The sequence below is a fragment of the Ursus americanus genome, chromosome 26, assembly GCF_024610735.1.
Source record: "Ursus americanus isolate L20-20 chromosome 26, mUrsAme1.1.p, whole genome shotgun sequence".
Taxonomy (NCBI): Eukaryota; Metazoa; Chordata; class Mammalia; order Carnivora; family Ursidae; genus Ursus; species Ursus americanus.
In genome coordinates this window covers 1,325,781-1,338,831 of record NC_142152.1, presented here as the reverse complement: position 1 = coordinate 1,338,831, position 13,051 = coordinate 1,325,781, and the positions used below count along the sequence as shown (strand labels likewise).

Here is a 13,051-nt window from a genome sequence, read left to right as displayed (position 1 = left end):
CCAAAGTGTTCAGGTGCACGAGTAGATTTCCCCCGTAAGACTGAGCTTGTAGGACAATAAGTTTGAATCAATATTTGTTTTCTTTCAGCCAAGCATCAGTTACGTTTTCTTGTTCAGATCAAGACAGGGTTCTTAGAATACAGTATTACTCGTACTGAACTCTAACATGATGTACTGTTTCATATTTAAAATTATTAAAATTATTCTATAATATAAATATCTGGGTTCTGGCAGTTGTGCGTAATACAGAATTCTGGGTTTAGGGAACTATGAAAACAAACAGCCTATACAAAAAAAAAAAAAAAGCAAAAAATAGGAACACTGCCTGGAAAGCGATGAACATTTGATACTATTCCCCCCAGGATATGGCTTCAGTTAGAAGCACTTCCTTTTCTGAGTCAGCCTTTAGTAAAAATATATATGCACAATATGTCTATTATAAAATTTTCCCAAGATAGGAATTGGGTATGGACAAAGATTATACATTTTATAGCAATTCAAAATTATAACTGTGATGAGCCTTTTAAAGATCTCCATTACATTTTATATTCCAGTGCTTGTGGAAATATTAGCTGGACCACTTAAGTTGACATATCAATTACACCAGTGTCTCTTTCAATTGCCCGTCATGGAGAGGAGCATTTTTCACGTCGGGGGGCCGGACAATGTGGTTAGTTAAGTTCTAAAAGCATGAAAATCTGAATATTTGAGATGTTAGGAAAAATTCTTCTCTATGGTATGGACAGTAATTTATAGGTTATATAGGTTTCCTGGGAGGAAAAGATAAGTTAAATTATTTTCCACATTTTTTATTTAAATTTCACAACTATCTAACAGAACAAATTTTCTATGACTATGTTTTAAGAAATGTTCAATGTGGGGAGTTAAGATGGCGGAGGAGTAGGAGACACCGTTTTCAGCCGGTCCCCCGAGTCGAGCTGGATAGGTACCAGACCAGCCTAAACAACCACGGAACCAGCCTGAGACGCAGGAAGACGCATCTGGATCTCTACAAATGAACATCTCCAGCGCTGAGTATTGAGGTACGAAGCGGTGAGCCATGAAACTGTGCACAGATATCGGAAGATAAATGGAAGGGGGAGGGAGCCGCCGTGTTCGGGCGCCGGGAAGCGGTAGCCACTTGCACGGGAGAGCGGGCGGGCTCGCGGTCGGCACCCGCAAAACAGCACACTGAGACCGTGAGCTGGGTGCGCGTGCCACCAGGCATCTCGCGGAACACCGGAATCCCGGTGCGCTCACTGGATCCAGACTGAGACCGGGAACTCCCGGAGCGCGCGCGCGGGGCGGCTGGCGGCGTTAGAAACACAAAGGACAGAGACGCGCCAGCCCTGGAAGTGAGGGCTGGGACGCCGGGTGTGGGGCGCACATCCCGGGACGCTGCAGGGTTGAGCAGCACCAACAGAAACAGAATTAAAGTGGCCAGAACATTAGTAGAGAACGGGCCGCAATCCCTCTGTTCTGTGACAATGCAGCCTCTGCTGCTCTGACTCTCAGAAGAGGCACAGCAAACCGCCAGGGAAAGCCGCCAGAGAACAAAAGCCTGGAAATACCGGCTCAGGGAGTGCCCATCCCCATCCCCCCTCGCAGGGGACACGGAGACTCTACCCAAACAGGGTTGCCTGAGTATCGGCGCGGCAGGCCCCTCCCCCAGAAGGCAGGCTGAAAAATCAAGAAGCCCACAACCCGAGGCGCCTGGGTGGCGCAGTCATTGAGCGCCTGTCTCCGGCTCAGGGCGTGATCCCGGCGTTCCGGAAAGGAGTCCCTCATCGGGCTCCTCCGCTGGGAGCCTGCTTCTTCCTCTCCCACTCCCCTGCTTCTGTTCCCTCTCTCGCTGGTTGGCTGCCACATAAATAAATAAATAAATAAAATCTTTAAAGAAGAAGCCCACATCCCTAAGATCCCTATAAAACAAGGGGCACGGCCTGGGACCCAGTCAATAATTTGGGCTCTGGAAACCCCGCAACCTCTCTTCATCAGAATGACAAGAAGGAGAAGCCCCCCCCCCCCAGCAAAGAAAAGACAGTGAGTCTGTGGCCTCTGCCACAGAAATAATGGATATGGATGTAACCAAATTATCAGAAATGGAATTCAGAGTAACGATGGTCAAAATGATGACTAGAATTGAAAAAACTATTAACGAAAAGGTTACTGAGAATATAGAATCCCTAAGGACAGTAATGAGAGCGAATCTGACAGAAATTAAAAATTCTATGAGCCAAATGCAGGCAAAACTAGAGGCTCTGACGGCCAGGGTCACAGAAGCAGAGGAACGGGTTAGTGAATTGGAGGATGGGTTAATAGAGGAAAAAATGAAAATAGAAGATGGTCTTAAAAAAATCCACGCCCACGAATGTAGGTTACGGGAGATTACTGACTCAATGAAACGATCCAATGTTAGAATCATCGGCATCCCTGAGGGGGTGGAGAAAAACAGAGGTCTAGAAGAGATATTTGAACAAATTGTAGCTGAAAACTTCCCTAATCTAGCAAGGGAAACAAACATTCGTGTCCAAGAGGCAGAGAGGACCCCTCCCAAGCTCAACCACGACAAACCTACGCCACGTCACATCATAATGCAATTCGCAAATATTAGATGCAAGGATACAGTATTGAAAGCGGCCAGGGCAAAGAAATTTCTCACGTACCAAAGCAAAAGCATCAGAATTACGTCAGACCTGTCTACACAGACCTGGAATGAGAGAAAGGGTTGGGGGAGCATATTTAAAGCTCTTTCAGAGAAAAACATGCAGCCAAGGATCTTTTATCCAGCAAGGCTGTCATTCAGAATTGATGGAGAAATAAAGACATTTTAGAATCGCCAGTCACTAACCAATTTTGTAACCATGAAACCAGCCCTACAGGAGATATTATGGGGGGTTCTATAAAAGTAAAAAGGCCCCAAGAGTGATACAGAACAGAAAGTCACAGCCAATACAAACAAAGACTTTACTGGCAACATGGCAACATTAAAATCATATCTCTCAGTAATCAGTCTTAATGTAAATGGTTTGAACCATCCCATAAAACGCCACAGGGTTGCAGATTGGATAAAAAGAAATGACCCATCCATTTGCTGTCTACAAGAGACTCATTTCAAACCCAAAGATGCATTCAGACTGAGAGTAAATGGACCTCAAAAGAAGGCTGGGGTAGCAATTCTCATATCAGATAAATTGGATTTTAAACTACAGACTATAGTTAGAGACGCAGAAGGGCACTATATTATTCTTAAGGGAAGTATTCAACAAGTGGATATGACAATTATAAATATATATGCCCCCAACAGGGGAGCAGCAAGATACACAAGCCAACTCTTAACCAGAACAAAGAGACATATAAATAAAAATACATTAATAGTAGCGGACCTCAACACTCCACTCTCAGAAATAGACAGAACACCCTGGCAAAAACTAAGCAAGGAATCAAAGGCTTTGAATGCCATACTCGATGAGTTGGACCTCATAGATATATATAGAACACTACACCCCAGAACCAAAGAATACTCATTCTATTCTAATGCCCATGGAACATTCTCAAGAATAGACCATGTTCTGGGACACAAAACAGGTCTCAACCGATACCAAAAGATTAAAATTATCCCCTGCATATTTTCAGACCACAACGCTCTGAAATTGGAACTCAACCACAAGGAAAAATTTGGAAGAAACTCAAACACTTGGAGACTAAGAACCATCCTGCTCAGGAATGACTCGATAAACCAAGAAATCAAAAATCAAATTAAACAATTTATGGAGACCAATGAGAATGAAAATACAACAGTCCAAAACCTATGGGATACTGCAAAGGCAGTCCTAAGGGGGAAATACATAGCCATCCAAGCCTCACTCAAAAGAATAGAAAAATCTAAAATGCAGTTTTTATATTCTCACCTCAAGAAGCTGAAACAGCAACAGAGGGACAGGCCTAATCCACGCACGAGGAAGCAGTTGACCAAAATTAGAGCTGAAATCAATCAAGCAGAAACCAGAAGTACAGTAGAGCAGATCAACAGGACTAGAAGCTGGTTCTTTGAGAGAATCAATAAAATTGACAGACCACTGGCAAGACTTATCCAAAAGAAAAGAGAAAGGACCCAGATTATTAAAATTATGAATGAAAAAGGAGAGGTCACGACGAGCACCATTGAAATTGGAAGGATTATTAGAAATTTTTATCAACAGCTATATGCCAATAAACTAAGCAATCTGGAAGAGATGGAATCCTTCCTGGAAACCTATAAACTACCAAGATTGAAACCGGAAGAAATTGATTTCTTAAACAGGCCAATTAATTATGAAGAAATTGAGTCAGTGATAAACAACCTTCCAAATAACAAAACTCCAGGCCCGGACAGTTTTCCTGGGGAATTCTACCAAACATTCAAAGAAGAAATAATACCTATTCTCCTAAAGCTATTTCAAAAAATAGAAACAGAAGGAAAGCTACCAAACTCATTCTATGAGGCCAATATTACCTTGATCCCCAAACCAGGCAAAGACCCCATCAAAAAGGAGAATTACCGATTTCCCTAATGAATATGGACGCCAAAATCCTCAACAAGATACTTGCTAATAGAATCCAACAGTACATTAAAAGGATTATCCATCACGATCAAGTGGGATTCATACCTGGGATGCAAGTGTGGTTCAATATTCACAAATCAATCAGCGTGATACATCATATCAACAAGAAAAGACTCAGGAACCATATGATCCTCTCAATCGATGCCGAAAAAGCATTTGACAAAATACAGCATCCTTTCCTGATTAAAACCCTTCAGAGTGTAGGAATAGAAGGTACATTTCTCAATCTCATAAAAGTCATCTATGAAAAGCCTACTGCAAATATTATTCTCAATGGGGAAAAGCTGGAAGCCTTTCCCTTAAGATCAGGAACTCGACAAGGATGCCCACTCTCGCCACTATTATTCAACATAGTACTAGAAGTCCTTGCAACAGCAATCAGACGACAAAAAGGGATCAAAGGTATTCAAATTGGCAAAGAAGAAGTCAAAATGTCTCTCTTTGCAGATGACATGATACTCTATATGGAAAACCCAAAAGAAGCCACTCCCAAACTATTAGAAGTTATAGAGCAATTCAGTAACGTGGCGGGATACAAAATCAATGCTCAGAAATCAGTTGCATTTCTGTACACGAATAACGAGACCGAAGAAAGAGAAATTAGGGAATCCATCCCATTTACAATAGCACCAAAAACCATACGTTACCTTGGAATTAACTTAACCAGAGACGTAAAGGACCTATATTCTAGAAACTATAAATCACTCTTGAAAGACATTGAGGAAGACATAAAAAGATGGAAAGATATTCCATGCTCATGGATCGGAAGAATTAACATAGTTAAAATGTCCATGCTACCCAGAGCAATCTACACTTTCAATGCTATCCCGATCAAAATACCGAGGACATTTTTCAAAGAACTGGAACAAACAGTCCTTAAATTTGTATGGAAACAGAAAAGGCCCCGAATCTCCAAGGAACTGTTGAAAAGGAAAAACAAAGCTGGGGGCATCACAATGCCGGATTTCGAGCTGTACTACAAAGCTGTGATCACAAAGACAGCATGGTACTGGCACAAAAACAGACACATAGACCAATGGAACAGAATAGAGAGCCCAGAAATGGACCCTCGGCTCTTTGGGCAACTAATATTTGATAAAGCAGGAAAAAACATCCGGTGGGAAAAAGACAGTCTCTTCAATAAATGGTGCTGGGAAAATTGGACAGCTACATGCAAAAGAATGAAACTTGACCACTATCTCACACCATACACAAAAATAAACTCCAAATGGATGAAAGACCTCGATGTGAGACAGGAATCCATCAAAATTCTAGAGGAGAACATAGGCAGCAACCTCTACGACATCGGCCAAAGCAACCTTTTTCATGACACATCCCCAAAGGCAAGAGAAACAAAAGATAAAATGAATTTATGGGACTTCATCAAGATTAAAAGTTTCTGCACATCCAAGGAAACAGTCAGAAAAACTAAGAGGCAGCCCACGGAATGGGAGAATATATTTGCAAATGACACTACAGATAAAGGACTGGTATCCAAGATCTACAAAGAACTTCTCAAACTCAATACACGAGAAACAAATAAACAAATCAAAAAATGGGCAGAAGATATGAACAGACACTTTTCCAATGAAGACATACAAATGGCTAACACACACATGAAAAAATGTTCAAAATCATTAGCCATCAAGGAAATTCAAATCAAAACCACACTGAGATACCACCTTACGCCAGTTAGAATGGCAAAAATAGACAAGGCAAGAAACAACAATTGTTGGAGAGGATGTGGAGAAAGGGGATCCCTCCTACATTGTTGGTGGGAATGCAAGTTGGTACAGCCACTCTGGAAAACAGTGTGGAGGTCCCTTAAAAAGTTAAAAATTGAGCTACCCTATGATCCAGCCATTGCACTACTGGGTATTTACCCCAAAGATACAGACGTAGTGAAGAGAAGGGCCATATGCACCCCAATGTTCATAGCAGCAATGTCCACAATAGCTAAATCGTGGAAGGAGCCGAGATGCCCTTCAACAGATGACTGGATTAAGAAGTTGTGGTCCATATATACGATGGAATATTACTCAGCTATCAGAAAGAACGAGTTCTCAACATTTGCTACAACATGGACAGCACTGGAGGAGATAATGCTAAGTGAAATAAGTCAAGCAGAGAAAGACAACTATCATATGATTTCTCTCATCTATGGAACATAAGAACTAGGATGATCGGTAGGGGAAGAAAGGGATAAAGAAAGGGGGGGTAATCAGAAGGGGGAATGAAACATGAGAGACTATGGACTATGAGAAACAAACTGAGGACTTCAGAGGGGAGGGGGGTGGGGGAATGGGATAGACCGGTGATGGGTAGTAAGGAGGGCACGTATTGCATGGTGCACTGGGTGTTATACACAACTAATGAATCATCGAGCCTTACATCGGAAACCGGGGATGTACTGTATGGTGACTAACATAATATAATAAAAAATCATTAAAAAAAATAAATAAATAAATAAAAAGAGAAAACATATTAAAAAAAAAAAAAGAAATGTTCAATGTGTTTCTTACCTACACAGCTGGAATTCAGGGAGGAGAGCTCAGCTAGTCTAGGAAATGCAGGGAAATGTGGAGGGGGGAGGCTCAGTGGAGTGGTCACTCGGATGATCCCAGAGTGACTCTGTTTGGCACCCTGGGTTCACTGTGGAGCGAATACTTTTCAAATTTCCAGAGAACAAATAGTGTAAGCACAGAGCTGAGTCACAGGTATTTTCAGAATTAATCAGTTATCAAGCAAGGATTAATAGTCTTTTCTTTTGAACAAAACACACAAAATGACTCTTCTTGGACTCGGGACACTGGACATGTGCCTGTGGGAAGCCTGTGCCTTAAATCCTGGGTCGGAAGTGCTCCTATGTGCACATCTACACGGGGACGACCCCCAAAATACCTTTGAGCACATTAGCGTCCACATGAGGGATGCTTCTGCTGAAAAGACACCATCTCATGGTGTCCCCTGTCTGGCTCCAGAAAAATGTGGCTCTCCTCACAACCTACTCCAGTTCCAGCCCTATAACCAACCAGGGTGTCTAAATAAGACAGAAGACTCGCCGCTACCATTTCCTGAACCTGGTTCGGGTGAGCGTGTTCGTGACTGTAATGACCGTACCACTGCCAATGCCTCATCTTTAACTTTGGAACCCTCTCGGCCTCTCATGTCATGGTGTGCCCACCTTGGGGGAGTACCCCAAGGAAGAGGAGTTAGTTAGCCCATTTGTCCAGCACACCTCTGAAGGGACATTTCCTCCTCAGCCAGCTACCTTCTTCTGCAGGCTCAGGCCCCTCTGAGAGCCTCCTGTCAACTTTCAGGGCTAATCAGAGGGAGACCATGAGCTGGCTGAGTGTGTTCCTAAAGCCCAAAGATGACTTTAGGGGTCAACATTTGATAATCTCACTGTGCTACTTACCACATGTGACCCTGCATGAAAGCTAGGCTTCTGTCACCTCTCAAAGAATTCATCTGTACACATAAAAGCTAGAGAAACATCTGGCTTTTGGCTGTTTCTTTTTTTTTTTCTTCTTGTAACATCATTTCTTTTCTTTTTTTGTCTCAGGCCTTCCAAACCACAAGGGTTCTTGATCTCTGTGAGGGTTCACCAGCCTCATTACATTTACTGTTTCCCCCATTGACAAAATGGCGTCCAGAATTTTTAGTTGTGTAACAATACCAGCTCTTGTAGGGTTCAGGGTATTGAGGTGAACCTTTAATGGCTTCTCTAATTGCAGCTGAAATAACTTTCCTTATTTGCCTTGCGCTTAACAGTGTTTCTAAATCTGGGTGAGCATGGAGGAGCTTCCGTGGCTCACAACGGACCTCTGAATCCCAAGCCTACAGCAGCCTCTAGAAGGCAGAGCCTCAAAGCTACGCTGCTGGCAGGGCTGCATTCAAACTCAAGACTAAATGTCTGCAGCTATTGGTGGGATACACACTCATGCTTGCCGGTGAGACTGCACTGATGGTCATCCTTGTTCTCTTGAGTTATTTAAATTGAGTCCATTTTCAAGGAAAACCAAGGCTACTCAGAATCCTTAAGTTGCCCACATGCTCCATTTAAGGTTCCATGAAGGTGAACCATCTGTTTTACTCAGATCCAGTGAAATTGGACAAGAGTTGAAGTGTGAGAAATGAAAGAGGTGGGCAGTGTATAGCTGTACAGATTGTGTGTGTGTGTGTGTGTGTGTGTGTGTGTGTGTGTCTGTGTCTGTGTGGACAGAGGGCACCTGGGGACTGGTCAAACCCAAGTTGTACAGAGCCCCAAACCAAGATTCCCACCCCCAACCCCCAACACACATCCATTTTTATACGAATAAAATCCATCTGCAAATGATCTCCAAGGGAGACCAGGACGGGAAAGGGAGAGAACTGCCAGATGGAAGGACTAAAGGGTGTGCATGGAGGATAGAGCAGATCTACTGATGGCATCTCGTTAAGGGGTTATGGATTCCCTGTGGGTGTAAAATTGGAGAGCTTTCCACTTGAGCTTTCTCCTCCCTGTATTCACAAATTTTTCTCCTGCCAAGAGGGGGATGAAAAGGATGGGTCCCACTACCCATCCTGTGCTGCCTCCTCCAGGAAGCATGAAGGTTCTGGAGAGAGGATTCTGCACTGCCCACGAATGCACGGTCATGGCATAAATGTCAACCAAAGGCAAGATGGAAACGAAAGGTTATCTCGACTCTTCTCTAAATACATAATCTTGGCACAAATCAGTAACAGCTCAGCTCCAGTGTCCTGATTTAGGGCACTCTGGAGCCCAATTTGAATTCAGAGAAGTGCAGGTTAAGCAGCGAAAGATTCTGTTTAACTGACATACGCTAGTCGGTCCATGGTGGATCTTGAAAAGTGTCCGAAAGAGCTACAGTTTGAGAAGTTAACTGCATAGGGACCCAATTACAGCTAGAAAAATATGTGAGTGTCAAGTCGAAGAGACACAAATTCATTTCCTAAATCTGCTAAGGAAGTTTGGGGTCTGCTGAACTTTTCACCACCCACCAATTTTCTTCCGCCGTTCAAGGAAATTTAAAAATGAAAGACAATTTTCAATTAACAATATAAAAAATAAGGGATGGACGAGATCTGAAAGAAGAGTTTCGATTTCCTAGTCTGACATTTACTTTTCAGACTGGAGTGCAATCAATACCAGCGACAGAGAAGAAAACCCCAGCCAGTGGCTCATTTTCTTTGAGGAGAACGTTTTTTTTTATTAAGGTGGTTTCTCTGCTTTTCATGAATTTAAGAACTCTAGCTAAACAAGACGGGATCTTGAAGATGGGAAAACCCCGTTCTTCAAAGCTGCAAGAGCTGAATTCTCACCAACACTTGTGCAATTAAAAAAAAATAGGTCTTTTAAAAAAGTTTACGGATTTCCAGGGGATGACCACGTATCAGTTGTACGCAACTACTCATGAGAGTTTTTAACCCACCCATGCTGACCAGTAAATTGGCTGGAATGATTGGCTAGAAGACTAAGTGTACAACAAATTACCTTTCCATCCGCAATGCAATCAATATTCTAAGGAAACAAAATATTAACAAGTTATTCATAAAGCAGAATTCATTTTTCCGTGCGCATTGCTACTTCTGGCCGACTGGTGCTCCCGAGAAACGCAGCTACCAATTTTATAACCGAAAGCATCCTTCATGCTGTGGAGGGTGTCATTTGGGTGTGAGACATAGGAGTAGGAAATGCGATCATCTTACATGTGAGCATTCTTCGGGTCTAACAAATGAGGAGTACAATCCAAAACCAACCTATCTGTAAACTACTGCAGCCTTAGCGTGAGTCAAAAATACAAATTGTAATCTGATGACCAGAAGCAGTGCTTTAGGGGCGCCTGGGTGGCAGAGGGGTTAAGCGTCTGCCTTCGGCTCAGGGCGTGATCCCGTCGTTGTGGGATCGAGCCCCACATCAGGCTCCTCCGCTATGAGCCTGCTTCTTCCTCTCCCACTCCCCCTGCTTGTGTTCCCTCTCTCGCTGGCTGTCTCTCTGTCAAATAAAAATAAATAAAATCTAAAAAAAAAAAAAAAAAAAAAAAGCAGCAGCGCTTTAACTATTAAAAAAAAGAAAAAAAAAGAAGAGTCATCCAAGTGGGGCGGCCCGCCCAGGCTGGGCGTTGACCCCGTCCGGACGTAGGCAAGGGAAACGCCGTTTACATCGTCAGTGTTCTGTTTGCTCTCCTGTAATTTCTCAAATGACCCGATTATACATGTTCTCGATATGTCTCCAGAAAAAAAGAATTGCTGCGACTGTCAAAAGGCAAAATGCTGAAGACGTTTTGGTTCTTTTCATATCCCATGGCCTGACTACGGGCGTCTTCCAAATGACACCTTGACATTTTTCTGGAACACGGCATGAAACACTTCCTCGTGTTTCCCAGCAAGGATCGAAGCATTTCCTGGTACGTAAAAAGAAAACTACCTGACTTCTACCGTGCTCGACGTTCATGTTTACCATTTTGCCATCTATGACATCTTAATTTACGTATGGACTTATTAACAAGTATATACAACTCATTGGCTACATAACGTTTTTGTTTTTGTTTTTTTTTCTCTCGGGTCTTACTACTTACGGATACTGTAGTAGTTTCCTGAGGCTGCTGTCATGAATTACCACAAACGGTAACTGAAAACAATAGAAATTTATTCTCTCACAGTTCTGGAGCCCAGAAGTTCAAAGCCAGAAGAGCCGTGCTCCTGCCGGCAGCTCTGCGAGAGAATAACTCCTTGACTCTTCCAGGTTCTGGGGGCCGCCCCGGTCTTCCTGGTCATGTCACTCCAATCTCTGTCTCTGTGGTCACACTGCCTTCTCCCCTTCTGTGTGTCTCTCCTGTGTGTCTCTTGTAAGGATATCTGTTATTGGAATTAGGGCCACCTAACTGATCCAGGATGATCTCCCCTTTGCATGAGCCTTATGTTAATTATGTCTCCAAAGACCATTTTTCCACATAAGGTCACATTCATAGGGTCTGGGAATGAGGATGTGGACACCTTATTGGGGACCATTCAACCCACTATAGATGCCAATTTTCGAATGGTGCTGGTCTGTGGCTTCTTGGCAGATTTCCGAAATGTGTGATTTAAATAGAAGTTACCAGCTGAGTTTTTTTTTTTTTTAAATCCCAAGTAAACATTGAACCTCTTTTGATAGGACATCTTGCATCAGTAAGTTCCCTGGTTAAATGCATTCACTCACTCTAATACAACTGATCTTCTCACTGATAAATCTAATAGTGAAGGTATTGATTCCCTTTTGGTATTCAGATGCCATTGAAAGGGCAGAAAAGCCCCTAAATCTCCTCTTTTCCCTTCTCTTCTGACAAAGCCCTCCAAATTCTCATGGGTAATCCATGGTGCTGGAAGATAGAAAAGAGAAAGGTCTCCTAAGCATGAATTTCTTTACTATACCCTCAAATATCTACCGAGCCCCATTTTGTCCCCTGCATTATTCTAGGTGCTAGAGACAGAGGCAGAGCTGGCTACATGGGCTTATGGCCTTTGCAGACGCACAGGCTCCCATGAGTAGAAGGGCCTTGCCCTTAGTTTCATGCTCTGCTATTGCCGCCTTGAGTGGTCCCTGTGTTATTTAAGAAGCAAAACAGGTCAACATAGGGGAAGGGAAGGAGAAATAAAATAAAAACAGAGAAGGAGACAAACCATAAGAGACTCTTAACTATAGAGAACAAATGAAGGGTGGCCGGAGTGGAGGTGAAAGGGGACGGGTTAAATGTGTTGGGCATTAAGGAGGGCACTTGTTGGGATGAGCACTGGGTATTATATGTAATGGTGAATCACTAAATTCTACTCCTAAAACCAATACTACACCATATGTTAACTAACTTGAATTTATTTATTTATTTTTAAATTTAAATTTAATTAGCCAACATATAATACATTATTAGTTTCTGACTAACTTGAATTTAAATAAAAACTTGGGGGGAAAAATAAAGCTGCTTTAAAAATTAAAAAAAAAAAAAAGAGTGGTCCCTGTATTTTCCTTTTGCATTGGGCCCCACAAATTACGTAGCTAATCCCGAATGGAGTAGTGAGCAACAGAGGGACGGTCCCTGCTCTCGAGGACTTGTCAGGGTTCCTGATGGTAAACAGCCAGCACCAGCGTTCCACGTATAAAACCAGAATGTTAAGCCCTTTGGATGGCAAATCTAAATTAGCTGGTGGAGGACGCGGTGCCACATCCGGGTATGGTCTACGATCCCGGGCTGGCTCGGAGTTTCTCATCTTGCTTCTAGCAGAGCTTTCTACTTCTTGTCCGTGTCAAGCTTCAGTTCCGAATTTTTGAGCAGCCTCTCCCGAGACAGAATCAGAATTTGCTATTGAAAAAAGTCTTAAGGGTTAATGACTATCATCAACTCTCTCTATCGTATTAATTTCAGCATTTAGGGGGCCAGGGACCCTGAAATCATTGCAACAAGAACAAT

The 13,051-nt window shown here is 42.8% G+C and overlaps 1 protein-coding gene across 1 annotated transcript in view; it reads right to left on the bottom strand.

The window, feature by feature from the left end:
- The window catches only part of SLC35F4 (solute carrier family 35 member F4), a 227,331-nt gene that overhangs the window by 9,952 nt on the left and 204,328 nt on the right, over window positions 1-13,051 (bottom strand). The gene's annotated exons all lie outside the window — the stretch shown is intronic.